Source organism: Callithrix jacchus, chromosome 17, assembly GCF_049354715.1.
Source record: "Callithrix jacchus isolate 240 chromosome 17, calJac240_pri, whole genome shotgun sequence".
NCBI classification, from domain to species: domain Eukaryota; kingdom Metazoa; phylum Chordata; class Mammalia; order Primates; family Cebidae; genus Callithrix; species Callithrix jacchus.
The window spans coordinates 20,644,872-20,661,909 of NC_133518.1; positions in this window are offsets into that span (position 1 = coordinate 20,644,872).

Genomic DNA, 17,038 nt, shown 5'->3' on the forward strand with positions numbered 1-17,038 from the left:
ACAAAAATCAACTATAGAAGAAAATGTTCTTGCTCAATAAAATAAGCAATTGAGTAACAAAATCAACTATAGAAGAAAATGCTCTTGCTCAGTAAAAATAGCTGGACAGCATTCAGGAAGAAAATGTTCATACTGCCCACATAAATTGTACGAGGCTTATGAAATCATACTCCACTTATCATTTAGGACTTAGCACTTACCATGTTTTACTGGAATTTTCTCTGCTAACTGATAGAGGCAGAAATAAATTCTGAGCACAAGTCGAGGTCATTAACTGTAAGTAGCAAAAGCAGAAATGAAAAGTTGATATAGAACTTAGATGATAATCAGAAGCATTTAAAAGAAATCAGATATCCTGGAATTCCAATAGCGAACAAGTTTACATATTGGCATTTTAATACCAGAGACAAAATACCCAGTAACCAAATGACTTCTATTATTTCTCAGCGTGAAAGAGTGTATATGGGGAGTGAATGTATATATAAGTAACTGGTAAGAAGTGGGACCAGGAGAGAATTGGTAGGGCTGGTAGTAAAGAGTGAGTGAGAAAGAAAGGACTGTTGTGGCAATAATGACTGAGCACCCTTTTGGAATGCCATGTTAAATTCTTAACCAGCCAGTATTTTCTTAAACTCATGACAAAGTCCTCCTATTTTTGGTGAATTTTCGAAGACATCTGAAAGCAGAGATAACTTTGTAGAGTGACCTAATATTTGAGACAAATCATATTTGTTACAATTTAGGCATATCTCAAGATCTACCTAGAGAAATTCAAATGCAGTTGAGATGATGTGCATAATAAAAATACAAATTCTAAATGTTTATGACTACAATCACCAGCTAAACAATTTCCGTAATTCTTGCATCACTTAGAAGTTTGATATTTCATTGTGGTATGTGTCATTCTTACTATATTTGTAAATAAAAAATATTGTTTTAATGTATGTTAAAAATACATATATGGTCACTGACTCTGGGATGGCACTGTTGTTATTGCATAGAAGGTTAAATAAGTATTTGTAAAATGAATGTTGAGGAATGGATCTGCATAGAGCGACAAGATGTATAGGGAACCACTGTGTGAGCATTTGCAGAACTAGAAAATAAAGACCTAGTTGCAAGCCACACCTGTCCAAATGGCCATCAATACCTTAGTATAAAAATCATATGAAAATTCTCCAAGGATCTTTTTGCTTTATGTGACAGGAAGTCATTTTATTTCCACATCTTAAATGTTTTTTTAACAAACTGTGCTAGCTTCCATTGCTTCATTCAGTTTGTAGTTTAGTTCTTTTCACTAACGCATCATTGACTTGTAGAACTCCTATGGAATTTTAGGAATTAACGTCAGTGAAGTTTGGTAAAGTTTCATATGGACAGTGTAGTGTTAGTATATACGTAAGAACCTCAGTTTTGAAGCTACATCGTCTGGGTTCAAATGCCTTTCTGTTTTTTCCTATGTCAATATACATATTAAAATAGCATCTATCATATAGGATTATATTGGTGATTACATAAGTTAATAATTACAAACATTTGGCAGTTTCTAAAAATTCAGCAAAGGTAAAAGTTACCTATCTGTCATTACTTAATAATTTTATAAGAGGGTTTATTGGCTTAAGTCCAGTATAAAATATTTTCAAACCTAACATTTGTTGAGCTATTAAACATATGGTTTAATAGTTTTTCTTTTATTTAATCATATAATAAAAAAGGAACAAAATTATGAATTTAGTTCTGCACCTGAAATCTGGGAACTTCTCATGAACTTCATAATTCCACAGTAATTGGTGCCCTCCAGTATCCCAAAGGAAAGAATCTCTGATGTGACCAAATAGAGGTAGCTGAGCAGTTGAGCTCTCCTAAGGTCCATGATGATATTCCAATCATGTCAACACTTTTCCACACTGCATGACCAGACGTCATATGGCTACCAATATTCAACTTGGATGAACAAACAAACAAAAAAGAGTCTTGGATCATGGCAGCCTTCTAATAATTGTAAATTCCAATTTTTAAAATTTATTTATATGCTTTAAGTTCTGGGGTACATGTGCAGAACATGCAGTTTTGTTACATAAGCATACACATACCATGGTGGTTTGCTGCATCCATCACCCCATCATCTATGTTAGGTATCTCTCCTAATTCTATGTCTTTCCAATCTGCCCACCCCTTGCTATTCCTCTTGTTTTCCTGTTACAATATGACATGTGTGTAGGTAAGGGAATATGTATCTAACAATTTGTTCAAGGAATTTGCAATAACAGAAAGCAGAGATATTTACAAATTACATGTACCATTTGTATCATATTTTTAAAAACTAAACTTAAAAAAAGCAATCTTTTGTTACCTTAAAAATTAATAATATAATGATTGTCCATGAAATGTCCTTCTTTGATAACATTACAGTATATTCTTATAATTTAATAGTTTTGTTTAATTTTGATGCAATGTTTTACTATTATAAATAATACTGAGAAAAAAAATTTCACATAATATGTAATCCTGAAATTAGTTTATGTTATTAATAAAGGCTACATATATTTCAAGTACTCCAAAGGTTCTGCTTCTTAAATTTAATCATTTTTACAGATTATAACCATATGCTAAACTTATGTGCAAAGCATTTTTTAAAAGCATTTTTTCCCATGATACACATTAAGCTTGAGTGCAATTTGAACTATTGTAATAAATGTCAAAATTATATACTTAATGCCAGCACTTTACCATAGAAGGAACTACTACTGCAAGATATGTCAGTTTTAAGTTGAAGTGTTCCTCAATATCTTCCCAATTTTTGCCAAGCAGAATTCCTTCCGTACTTTCAGACTTTTAGAAAGGATATCTAGAGGCTTGACTCCAGGATGAAACATAAAATATGTCATGGCTTGGGTCATCTTAATAGTATTAACATTTATTATGGAATAAAAGTACCAATCATAGGTGTATATACTTACTCCATTCATGCATATTTATCTACCTTTACAATAAAATACGTTTTTCTTTTTCATTACCCCTAAAATATAATTTTATGGTAAGCAGTATCATCAATCATCTGAAGGTTGAATTCTCAATGAATAATAAATCATTACTAAGATGGTTAGAAGAAAACTGTAGGAGAATGTCTGTCTAATCTCTCAAATGACCTAGGTTCTAAGCTTTTATCCACTACCTTAGCACTATGCCATCTTGGGTTAATCAAGTTTGTTGTACAGATGCTACTGTCTCTACTCATAAATGTATTTAATAATCACTACATTAGGTTGAAAGACAAATCAATTGATGTATATGCAAAGATATTTTAACATTTTACTTATGATGTCAATATTCAATGTTAAATAAATCCATATGAAATCCCCATCAAAAGAATGTCATCCTAGGCAATATGTATACACAATGATTATTTTATCCTTTTTCTTCCCACCATATATATTTTTCTATAGCACTTCTTTCTTGTCAATGGTAGCACAATAGGCTTTAATGATCAGATCAGACAATCAATGTGTCAAATATTATCAACTTAAATTGAAATGTGCTCAGCACATAATAATTTGTTGCATACGTGTAACAAATTGTTTCAAATTTACCAGTTTAAACATCCATTTATTATCTCACAATTTCTATAAGTCAGAAGTATAGGCATAGTTTAGCTGTGTTCCCTTCTCTAATCCTACTAATCAGGGTGTCAGCTGGACCTGCAGTTCTCATCTGAGGCTCACAGTACTCCTCCGAACTTATGTGGATGTTGGCAGTTATTTCCTTGATGTTACAAGACCAAGGTCCTCAGCTGATGAAGTCACCTCACTCCATATGCAGTTCAAAAATGGTTGTTTGCTTTCTTCCAGGTAATGTCTCTGATGCTTCATCCTCTTTTAAAGACTTCACTTGGTTACAGGAGGCATACCAAGAATCTACACCAGCTATGTATACATGGCTCTTGGGAGCTGTCTTACAATTCCGGCTACCACAATTATGCAAATGCAATAGACATCAAGCAAAAACTTCAAACTTTTCTCTGCAACCACTTTCCTACTCTGTCCCATTTCTAACAAGATTGTCTTTTGGAACTCCAACCCCAATATAGAAATTCTGAAGTTGTAACTGCTGCCACCATGATGTTAAGTTTCTTCCAAGTCAAGGTTTCTCAACCTTCTTTTTCCATCATCACTCCCCTGAGAAAGTCATTTACTTTCCCTAACCACTCCTGCATAAAGTTTTAATACCACACACACACACACACACACACACACACACACACACACACAAATACACATGTATATCTGTATTTTAAACATAAAAAAGTAAGACTTTTTTTTTCTCCTTGAGTACAAAGCATGGATTGAATGATAGATAAACCACTTTTGTCAAATCGGTGGAGACTCTACTTCTCTAGTGTGACACTGAGAGACAGAATATAAGCTCAGGAATGCATAGCTAGGTACAGAATGAACAGGGTTCTACCTGAAGTGAGGAAATATAGATAAACCTTCATATCATCATACATCAAACTTTAATAACCTACATGTTATTAAATATATGATCTAATATGTTATGTTAAGTTTAATATATATAATTTTATAAATTAAAACATCCATATATGATTTTATATATTAAACACAGATAGATTTAATATGATCTGTTATTAAATAATAGATGTACATGTATATCTATTAATAGGCATACTTGCATTTTATACATAAAAAGTAAAGCTTTTTTTTCCTAATTAAGAACCAATTTGTACCCCTGTCATCTTTTTTTTATTTATTATTTTTTGCAGGTACATAGAAGGTGTGTACATTTATGAGGTACATGAGATATTTTGATACAGGCATACAATTCGTAATAATTACAGCACATTAAATGGGGTATCCATCACCTGAAGAATTTCTCCATTCTTTGTGTTAAAAACAATCCAATTATAATCTAAAAATATAGCTAACATAATCAATGGAAAAAAAATGAAACCTTTTCCACTAAGATTTGGTACAAGGCAAAGATGCCCACTATTCCACATAGTAGCAGAAGTATTGGCAAGACCAATCATACAAGAAAAATAAATACTAAAAGACATCCAAATTGGAAAGGAAAATGTATAATTATCTCTATTTGCAAATGACACGATCCTATATGTAACAAAACCCCAAAATTCTGTTAAAGAAACTGTAAATTACTATACAAATTCAGTAATATTGAAGAATACAAAAATAATGCACAAAATCAGTAGCATTTTTATACACAATTACTTAATTGAATAAGAAATCAAGAAAACAATTCCATTTATGACAGTATTAAATAAATAAAATACCTAGCTATGAATTTAACCAAGGAGGAGAACAATCTGTACAATGAAACTTGTAAAACCTTATATTCTTTCTTTTAGTAGGGACACTTCTAGGTGTTGGATAGAAAATGATGAATAACCTTGATATGTTTAGAATCTTGTACGATACATTTAAAAACAATATACATAAGAATCTTCTTGAAAGCTTATTAAAACACCGATCTCTGGACACATCAGAGATCCTATTTCAGTAAGTTTGGGAATAAGACCCAAGATTCTCTATTTCTAACAGATATTCAGAGCTGATGTAGCTTGTCTGCATACCACAATTTTATGAAAACTTACTGATACTGTTGCATAAGCCATTTTTTTTTAGCAAGTTATATTCTTCTGAATACATTCTAGGCATATTTCTTCATTCTACTTAGATTCCTCATACACCCCATTCCTTTTACTACTTCTCTTTTCTTTACAATTGTTTCTAGAATATTTGCTTTTACATACTAAAATCCTGGGATGGGTTGAAATAAAAACTTATCTTTCCTCAATAGTAATTCTCTTTCTCTGACAGCTTTTAAATACCTTATTTTCCTTAATATGTTTATCAAAAAGAAAAGGCAGTATGCTTATGTGAAAATGTTGGAAAATAAATCATGCAAATTCATTTACATGGAAAGTGGTATAATTTGGTTCTGTGTCCCCACAGAGTAAATCAATTAAACCTCTTTCCTTTATAAATTACCTCGTCTCAGGCTGTTATCTTTACAGCAGTGGGAGAATGAACTAATATGGTCAATTGACACAACAGAGAGCTTCCTCCCAGAGTCTTCTTTCACTTTCACCTTTTGACTCTGGCTTTTAGGTTATGCTGTCCATGTTCAGACATGCTTTATATCCATGTTAAGAAATGTTAAGACATTTTTCACACAAATATTCATGTTTATGGGCAAAAAATATTGAGGGATGTATTTGCCACTAATTGTAAAACAGGTTATTTTAGTTTCTATTCTACGGAAAGTGTAAAACATTCCAACAAAGGGTTTGATGTGGTTTTTTTGGACCCATGATGTTGATTGCTACATGTGATAATCTGATCATGACCCAATGTGTCATGTGAAAAGAATAAATGTGTCTTTTTTGAAAAAACAAAAAAGGTATCCTAAAATGTGGAAGCAACTTTGGAAGTAGGCAACAGACAAAGTTGGAACAGTTTGGGTGACTCAGAAAAAGACAGGAAGGTGTGGAAAAGTTTGGAATTACCTAGAAACATTTTTAATGTTTTGGCCAGAATGGTGATAATGATTTAGACACTGAAGTCTGGGCTGAGGTCATCTCAGATGGAGATGAGGAACTTAATGGAAACTGGAGCAAAGTCACTGTTACTTGCTTTAACAAAGAGAGTGGCAGCATTTTGCCCCTGCCCTAGAGATCTGCAGAAGTGTAAACTTAAGAGAGATGATTTAGGGTATCTGGTAGAATAAATTTCTAAGCAGCAAAGCAGTCAAGATATAATCTGGCTGTTCCTAAAACTGTAAGTTTATATGCATGAAGAAAGAGATGTGCTAAAATTGAAACTTAAATTTAAAAGGGAAGCAAAGCATAAAAGTTAAAAAATTTTGAAGTCTGACCATGAGGTAGAAAAGAAAAATCAATTTTCCAGGGAGAAATTCAAGCCAGCTGCAGAAATTTGCGTAAGTAATGAGGAGCTGAATGTTAATTGCCAAAACAGTGGGGAGAATGTCTCCAGGCATTTCACAGATCTTCACAGCAGCCCCTTCCATAATAAGTCCAGAGTCCTAGGAGAGAAAAATGAATTCCTGGGCCAGGCCCAGAGCCCTGCTGCTTTGTGTCATCTTGGAATATGGCATCTTGCATCCTAGAAGCTATAGCTACAGCTGTGACTAAAAGGGGCCAAGATACAGCTTGGGCAGTGGCTTCAGAGGGTACGAACCCCAAGCCTTGACAGCTTGCATCAGGCGTAGGGCCTGGAGGAGCACAAAAAACAAGAATTGATGTTGGGGAATCTCTACATAGATTTTAGAGGATGCATGGAAACTCCTGGATGTCCAGAGAGATGTCTACTTCAGGGGCAGAGACCTCATGAAGAACTTCTAGTAGGCCAGCACAGAAGAGACACGGGGAATTGGAACGCCCACACAGAGTTCCCAATGGAACAATGCGTAGTGGAGATGTAAGAGAAACACTGTACTTCAGACCCCAGAATAGTACATCCACTTACAGCTTGCTCTGTGTACCTGGAAAAGCCATAGGCACTCGATGCCAACCAGTGAAAACAGCCCTAGGGACTGTACCCTGCAGAGCCATAGGGGTGGAGCTGCCCAAGGCCTTCAGAGCCCACCTCTTAAATCAATGTGCCCCTTACGTGAGACATGGGATCAAACGAGGTTATTTTGGTGTATTAAGATTTAATGACTGCCCTGCTGGATTTCAGACTTGCATGGGGCCTGTAGCCTCTTTGATTTGTTCAGTTGCTCCCATTTGGACAGGAGCATTTACCCAATGCCTGTACCCCATTATATCTTGGAAGTACTAACTTTTTTTTTTTTTTTTTTTTTTTTTTTGAGATGGAGTTTCTCTCTTGTTACCCAGGCTGGAGTGCAATGGCGCAATCTTGGCTCACTGCAACCTCCGCCTCCTGGGTTCAGGCAATTCTCCTGCCTCAGCCTCCTGAGTAGCTGGGATTACAGGCACGTGCCACCATGCCCAGCTAATTTTTTGTATTTTTAGTAGAGACAGGGTTTCGCCATGTTGACCAGGATGGTCTCGATCTCTTGACCTCGTGATCCACCCACCTCGGCCTTCCACAGTGCTGGGATTATAGGCGTGAGCCACCGTGCCCAGCCTAACTTTTTTTTAACAGACTAAGGGAATTGCCTTTGCTCAGATGAGACTTTGGATTTGGACTTTTGAGTTAATGCTAGACTGAATTAAGACTTCGGAGGCCTGTTGGGAAGGAATGATTAATTTTTCAATGTGAGACAGATATGAGATTTGGAAGGGGCCAAGAGTGGAGTAGTATGGTTTGGATCTGTGTCCCCACACAAATCGCATATAAAATTGTAATACCCACACGTCAAGGGAGAGATCTGGTGAGAGATGATTTGATCATAGGGCTGGATTGCCCCCATGTTGTTCTCATGATAGTGAGTATGTTCTCATGATATCTAATGGTGTAAAAGTATGGCACTTCCCCGTTCGCTGTCCCTTTCCAGGCATCCTGTGAGATGTGTCTCACTTCCTTTTCATCTTCCTCCATGATTATAAGTTTCCTGAGGTCTCCAGGCCATGAAGAACTGTGAGTCTATTGAACCTCTTTTCTTAATTAGCTATTCAGTCTCATGTAGTTTTTTATAGCGGTGTAAAAATGGACTTATACAGAGAGGAAAATTTAGTCAGAACAAGAATCCATCATTTACAGTTTGTTTATGTGAATAGCAGTAACCTTTTCTTATGAATACCTAGTTTAGTACTATAAGGAAGAAAAATTTGTATCCAAAATAATCAGACTTACTAATATATTTAATTATTTTCATGACATATGTTAACACATGGATACAAGGTACTATGTTTGCAATGATAAAGTGAGGCCAGTATTTTTTTCTTCCCTAATCAACGTGTTAGTTCCCTACAATTTATAAACCACATCAATTTGATAGATTTTCTAATGATGTACATAATTTAATATTTCTCTCTTACTCATGCATTAAAGAGGCACACATTCTTACATAATACACTTACATGTCTGGGCTTCCTTCTCCTAGTTGTGTTTGATAAAACACATGTCGTTTTTTTTTTTTTTTTGGTGAAACACAGAAAGAAGGAGAGAAAGAAGAAAGGAAGGAAGGAAGGAAGGAAGGAAGGAAGGAAGGAAGGAAGGAAGGAAGGAAGGAAGGAAGGAAGGGAGGAAGGAAGGAAGGAAAGAAGGAAGGAAGGAAAGGGAAGGGAAGGGAAGGGAAGGAGAGAGAAAAAGAAAGAGAGAAAGAGAGAAGGAGGAAGAGAGTCTTAGAATGTTGCCCAGGCTGGTCTTGAACTCCTGGGCTCAAATGATCCCTCTGCCTCAGCCTCCTAAAGTGCTGGGATTACAGGTGTGAGCCACTACACCTGGCCACAATTTCTTGCTGTTTTTTTCTTTTTTCTTTTTTTTTCTCAGACAAAGTCTCACTCTGTCACCTAGGCTGGAGTGCAGTGTCACAATCTAAGCTGGCTGTAATCTTCATCTCCTACTCTAGAGCAATTCTCCCACCTCAGCCTCTCCAATTGCTGGGATTACAGACAGGCACCACCATGCCTGGCTAATTTTTTGTATGTTTTGAAGAGACAGGGTCTTGCCATGTTGCCCAGGCTTGTCTCAAACTCTTTGACTCAAGCAATCTCACCCACCACACCCTCCCAAAGTTCTGGGCTTACAAATATGAGCAACCAGGCCCAGTCATAATTACTTATTTTTTTATTTTATTTATTTTTATTTTTATTTTTTGAAAGAAAGAAAAAAAAGAAGTGAAGGAGAGGAAGAAAGAGGAAGAAAAAGAGGGAGAGAGAACGGGAATGTAGCTTTATTCTAAAAATGGGTATTAATAATGGCCGATCAATATTTTGTGTATTTAAGGTGGAGAATGTATATTTTGTATATTTAAAGTGGAGAGCTCTATAAAGATTTATTGAGTTTACTTGTTCCGGATCTGAGTTCAAGTCCTGGATATCCTTATTAATTTTCTGTCTTGTTGAATCTAAATCTCTTTATGAGTCCTATGCATCTGGGGGTTAGGATCGTTAGCTCTTATTGTGTCATCGATCCTTTTACTATTATATCTTTGTTGCTTTGAAATCTATTTTATCAGATGCGAGAATTGCAACTCCTGCTTTTTATTTATTTATTTATTTATTTTTGCTCTTCATTTGGTTGGTAAATCTTTCTCCATCCCTTTGTTTTAAGACTTTGTGTATCTTTGGATGTGAAATGGGTCTGGATGTAGCATACCATTAGGTTTTGGCTGTATCTTTTGATTGGGGTATTTAGTCAACTTAAATTTAGGGTTACTGCCATTTGATGTTAACTGGCTATTTTATCCATTCATTGATGTAAATTCTTCTTTATGTTGATGCTCTTTACTTTTTGGTATATTTTTAGAAAGGCTAATACTGGTTTTTCCTTTCTACGTATAATACTTCTTTTAGAAGCTCTTGTAAAGCCGGCCTGGTGGTAATAAAATCTCTGAGTACTTGCTTGTTCATAAAAGATTTTATTTTTTCTTCAATTTTGAAGCTTAGTTTGGCTGGATATGAAATTCTGGGCTGAAAGTTCTGTTCTTTAAGAATGTTGAATATCAGCCCCCACTCTCTTCTGGCTTGTAGGGTTTCTGCTGAGAGATCTGCTGTAAGTCTAATAGGCTTCCCTTTGTGGGTAACCTGACCTTTCTCTCTGGCTGCCCTTAGTATTTTCTCCTTCATTTCAACCCTGGTGAATCTAACAATTATGTGCCTTGGGGTTTCTCTTCTTGAGGAATATCTTTGTGGTGTTCTCTTTATTACCTGGGGTTAAATATTGTCCTGCTTTGCTAGATTCGGAAAGTTTCCTGAATAATATCCTGAAGAGTATTTTCCAGCTTGGATTCATTCTCTTCGTCATATTCAGGTACACCTATCAAATGTAAATTAGGTCTTTTCACATAGTCCCATATTTCTTGGAGACTTTGCTCATTCCTTTTTATCCTTTTTTTTCAATTCTTGTCTTCTCATTTTATTTCATTAAGTAGGTGTTCAACCTCTGATATCCTTTTTTCTGCTTGATCAATTCAGCTATTCAAACTTGTGCATATTTTGCTAAGTTTTTGTGTTGTGTTTTTCAACTTTATTAATTCATTTATATTCCTCTCTATATTGTCTATTCTTGTTAGTATTTCATCAAACCTTTTTTCAAAGTTCTTAGTTTCTTTACATTGGCTTAGAACAAGTTCTTTTAACTCCCAGAAGTTTCTTATCATCCACCTTCTGAAGCCTACATCTGTTAATGGCACACAGTCCTTTTCCATCAGGGCTTGTTCCGTTGCTGATAAGGAACTGTAATCCCCTGTAGAGGATGTCTTTTTTCAGAGCATAATAAACACATAAACACATGTCATTTTTTCAGAGCATATATTATATCTGTTCATGTTTGTTTCTAAGAAAGAGGCATGGGGATGACAACAGTAGGCTGAACAGCATGAACCTAATCTTTTAAAATACAATATGCTGGGGCCATGGTGGAAAAAGAAAGTGGAAAGAGGAGACACATTTAAAATGAAACCATGGGCCGGGCATGGTGGCTCAAGCCTATAATCCCAGCACTTTGGGAGGCAGAGGCAGGTGGATCACAATGTCAAGAGATTGAAACCATCCTGGTCAACATGGTGAAACCCCGTCTCTACTAAAAATACAAAAAATTAGCCAGGCATGGTGGCACGTGCCTGTAATCCCAGCTACTCAGGATGCTGAGGCAGGAGAATTGCCTGAACCCAGGAGGTGGAGGTTGCAGTGAGCCAAGATTGCGCCATTGCACTCCAGCCTGGGTAACAAGAGTGAAACTCTTTCTCAAAAAAAAATAAAATAAAATAAAATGAAGCCATGTGTTTTGTTCACAAAGTGGCAGATCTCCATTCAGTAAATCAGAATTAAGTGTGTGATCATTTTACTTATTTATATAATTGTTAAATGTCTAATGACCCTTGCTCCCCACATATTAATTTTAAGTATACTTTTAAGAGTTAAGGGTCATAATACAGGTTCAATTTATTTTTTTACAGATATTTCTGTTGATACAAGTATTTAAGAATTTTGCAAAATCTATAGTCAATTGTCATTGAGTGAATAATGAAATGCATAACTAATGGATTTTCATGATAGGTGGTAGTAAGTAAACAATCCATAATGATAATTATGCCTCTTGCATCTCTAGTGAATAGATTACATGATGCATTTTAACTACCATAATAAACAGTGATCAGGTATTTTTTTAAACAAAGTTATACCACAATTTAGATTTAAGAAAAGAGAAATTTATCACGAATTTAAATTAGCACTGAGCAGGTTTGTGTAATACTCAAATATTTAAAATATTTGCTCTTTTTGAAGACTGAACACACACACAAACACACAATAAGTTGAAATTATCAAGGTTCACTTTTTTTCTTATAATCCAAAATCCCTTAATCTACAATTAATTGGTTCCTACTGCTTTGAGTTTCATATATCTCTAAGAAAATCAAAGGTCTTGGGCACTGACTTCAAACCTTCAAAAGCCACATATGAATATATTTAAAAATAATAACCCATTGTACAATCCTTCATTACACTTTTATCTACCATAAAAGACAGAAACATTGTTCATTCTTTATACAGATGGAAATGGGAACTACCATTCCATTAAATGCAGCTTTGAATTTAATGCAGCAGTATACAGGTGAGCAGATATTTCAACTTCAACTAAATGCATTAGCTCTTTCTAATGCCAGTCCTTCCTTTTATCTCATTTGGCCATGTATTGAAATAATTAACACCAAAGCATGTGTTTAGCTTCTCACAGAATTTATTAAATAATGTGTGACTTATTAAATAATGACCACAGTAACACGTTATATTGAATAAAAGTCTATCACTTTCTTTAGCAGAGAATGAGGTAGGACTTACCTCCAAGTACCTGGGTGATAGGTTCTCAGTGTTTGCTTCTAAAATTCCCTCCTATGCAGAACCAAATCAAGGTTCTATATGCCTTCAAAACCTAAAATAGCCTCAAGTCATATTCCCAATAAACCTAATCTCCTGATTCATGTCCAATAGACTTGACACTTTTTATCATCATCTGAATCCTAGTTCCCAACTCATAAAAAAACAAGAACACATGTATGTACTTTTAATTGACATTCAGAATGTTCAACATGATTGGAAAATTAAAAAGAACATGAACAATAGTAACAACAGGAATGGGAAGTAACAGAAAGTGCACTAGAAGTTAGTAAGCACAGTAAAAACAATTCAATTAATTATAATGACATAATTGCATAATAATTTGGCATTATTATATTATTTTCTGTAAATGTTTTCATAATCTACTAGATGGTTTGAATAACCAAGCCAAGAATATTTATATGCAAATGATCAAGGGGTCAGTGGCAGATAAACTTAGAAAATACAATAAAATCAAACAAATTTTAAAAGTGTGCATAAAACAATATATAATTTACTTGTAAGGGATTTTGGGGGTGTCAGATTATGCATAAAATGAAAAAATTATCTATATGTTAGTGAGATGAACATTAATATCTCCAAATAAATAGAAATATTTAATTGGTTCTAAAGATTTATTTTATTATAGTCTTCACATTTCTCGATGTGATTCAAGACAGTAACTAAAACCTTGAGTCAGATCTAAAGCTATATACAGTATTAAAATAAAAATCAGTCACCAAACAAATAAATTATATTCAAATTTTCCCAGAAGAAAAAAAAATAGCCTCACCTGGGGAGAGGCCTGACTGCTCGAAAGAAATGTTACATAACACAATATTCATAAAAGAACTACTGCAAATGATTTATGAAGCCCAGGAGAGTTACAAAGTACACTGAGACATAAATATACACGCAGGTAGAAGATAGTCATGAATATGAAAACAGGTGAGGGTGAATGGGAGAATGGCTTTCATTATGTACCATCAGTTATAATTTAATAAAAATCTAACACAAGATTTTTTTAAGATAGAATATTAGTGAAAAACACAACTTCAGACTTACAAAAAATAACTGTTTAGGTTAGGAGGAGAAGGATTCTCAAGAGGCCATTGCTAGTACATAACTTCAGATTTTATTTTAAGGCCATTAGAATATAAATTCATAATTACAGGAGGAAAACACATAAGCCAATAGCAAGATGTCATGTTTAATTTAGAACTTTTACATTACACAGCCTTACTCCAACTGTAGTTGTTCTCCATGAATTGTTTTATTTCTTCACATACAAATGCTTGGTAATATTTAACAATTTTTCAAAAATAAAGAAGCACTACTGCTACCACTAAGCGGCTAAAGATAAAATGGTTTAACTTATCTTTTTAAGTAGGTAAATAAATAACATTGAAACATATGTCACATAATAAAAAAGATTCGATTTGAAAAATATAAAAGGTTATCCAGAAAATCTGACTAGTAGATTCATTTATAATTTGTGCCTTAGTTAATTGATGAATATAGTTTATGTAACGTGAAGGGCCATGCATTTCCAAATGTTCTAAATTCTCTTAACATCTCCACTAGATTTTATTTCTATTTCTTACCCTGATTCCTCAGGCAATTTAAATCAACAAAGAAACTCTTCAAAAATAGTATCTGTCTAACCTCTACACATTACACCATAGTGGAAATCATCCATTTTATGGGCAGTGGCAGATCATATGAATGCTGGTGCCTGAGTTTCTGCTAGCTCCCAAGTGAGAGCTATGAAGTACCACAGGTCAGAGACTTCCATAAGAGCTACTGAGATGTCTGTTCCAAACATTATAGAGGACAGTGCAGATGTAATGACTGCTAGCTCCAAAGAAACGCAGCCACAGGTTGTGCTTAGGGAGGTTTGCATGAGGTTTGCATCAAAGTCTCGGGGCGGGAGGTTGCATGAGTCTCTGACAGCGGTGAGGCAGCAACAGTAGTCTCTCAGTCACCAAAACCCCCAAACAGGAGGCAATTTGAGAGTAGAGAAATCTTTCAGCAACCAGTGTCCCTAAAATACATAAATCCTTGAAAGAAAGGTAGGTTTGCTGCCAAAGTAAAACTGTAGTTAGTAAGACCAGTAGCAGGGAAAGAAGGCCAGATTGTTGGAGCTCAGAAAATTCCTGCAAGAATACATGTGCATTATGTATGAGAGTTAGGGGACTGATAAAATCAAATGGACCAGCACAGCTCACAGAGATGTAGACGAAAAGCACAACTAAACGGATGATACAATGCAAAAGCCCAGAATGGAATTCTCTGTTCTGTCTAGCAAATATCACATAAGTCAATCTCTGGACATTGAAGCATTAACAGAATAAACAAGGCAGAGACAAGAACAAGTAAATGGTCAAAGAATGCACCACCTCTCTTCCTGCAGAGGTGCTTTAAACATTCCTGAACAAGCTAGATTTTGGAGCTAACATTTCTCTTTGTTTATTTTTTTATCTCACTTATCCTTGCTCCTTCTCTGTTAAGCTATAAAATTGTATAAACGTTCTAAGTGCTGAATTGCGTAGACATGTTGCTTGGCTATTCGCATTCTAGTCTCTGCTTTTGACTACTATGAAAGTTGACAAATCCGTGATATCAAATGATCTATCCTCATAAATTCTTCTAAAATTGCATGATTCTAACAATGTCTCGTCCCAGAAAGAAAGAAGAAAGTAGTAAGTGTTGTTATGGGTTGAATTGTGTCTCACACTAATTTATATTTAGAAGTCCTAAACCCCGGTGACTCAGAGTGTAACTGTATCTGGAAATGAGCTCTCTAAAGAAGTAGTAAAGTTGAACTGAGATCATTAGAGCAGGCCATAATCTAATATAATCAATGTACTTTTAAAAGAAAGAAGTTTGGGCATATTAATAGATAAATACAAACATAGAAATAACATCACGTGAAGATGAATTTGTGGTGCTTCCGTAAGCTAAGGGATGCCAAAGATTACCAGCAACCACAGAAAGCTAGACAAGAGGCTGAAACAGATGCTTTCTCATAGGCTTCAGAAGGAACGAACCCTGTCAACACCTGAATGCTTGTCTTCTAGCCCTCACAACCGTGAGAGCCTACATTTCTGTTAAGTGCCTATCTCTTGTACTTTGATACAGCTGCCTTAGACAAATAAAGATCTTCAGGATAAAGTGTATTATAGGAAGAATCTATATGACTATAAGCAATCCTATTTTCAGCTCTCAGAGCTCTGTCTGACCAGTAAAAATCCCACTGTGGACTACAAAAGTTTAAACAAGAAAGTAGCCACTGCAGTTCCCTTACAACTAGAAACAAAATAGTATTATACCATGTCTGGCATTTGCAAAGTAGCCATGGATATTGATAATCCTTTGTTGCTTGTATTACTCTGTGATGAAAACCGAAACCAACTTGCCTTCATCCAGTAAGGAATATTATATAACCCTACACTCCTGAACTCATCAGTAATACATTATTAAAATAATGGATAAACTCTAGTGCAATGTGACATGCTGATGGCTAATCAGGCAATCTTGTACCGTGATGTCTTCATTTGAGAAAGAGTGGTAGTTTTTTCTAATATAAGCATATGAAGAAACAAATGAAAATATTTTAAAGGCTCCCACAAAATTCAGCATATTTTGGTTTTAGAAAATTTTAGTTATAAATATTTCAGAATTTCCTTTGTATTTTCTTCTATAATCCATGAATTAATTAAAGGTCTGTTTCTTAGATAGAAAATCTCCAAATAAATTTTAACTAATTGTTGCTGTTTGCAACATTCCATCCATTTCGGTAAAGAAACATATTCTGCATGAATTCAATAAGTTGAAATTTGTTGAAAATTGTTCAATGGTGCAGCATATATCTTGGAAACTGTTCTAGATGAATTTGAAAAAAATGTATAAATTGACTGTCAGGTAGAGGACTCGGTAATGTCATTTGGGCTGAATAGATTAATAGTGTTCATATTCCTACCAAAATGTCTGGAACTTATCTGTTTCTTATTTCTATCATTGCTGCTTTGTATA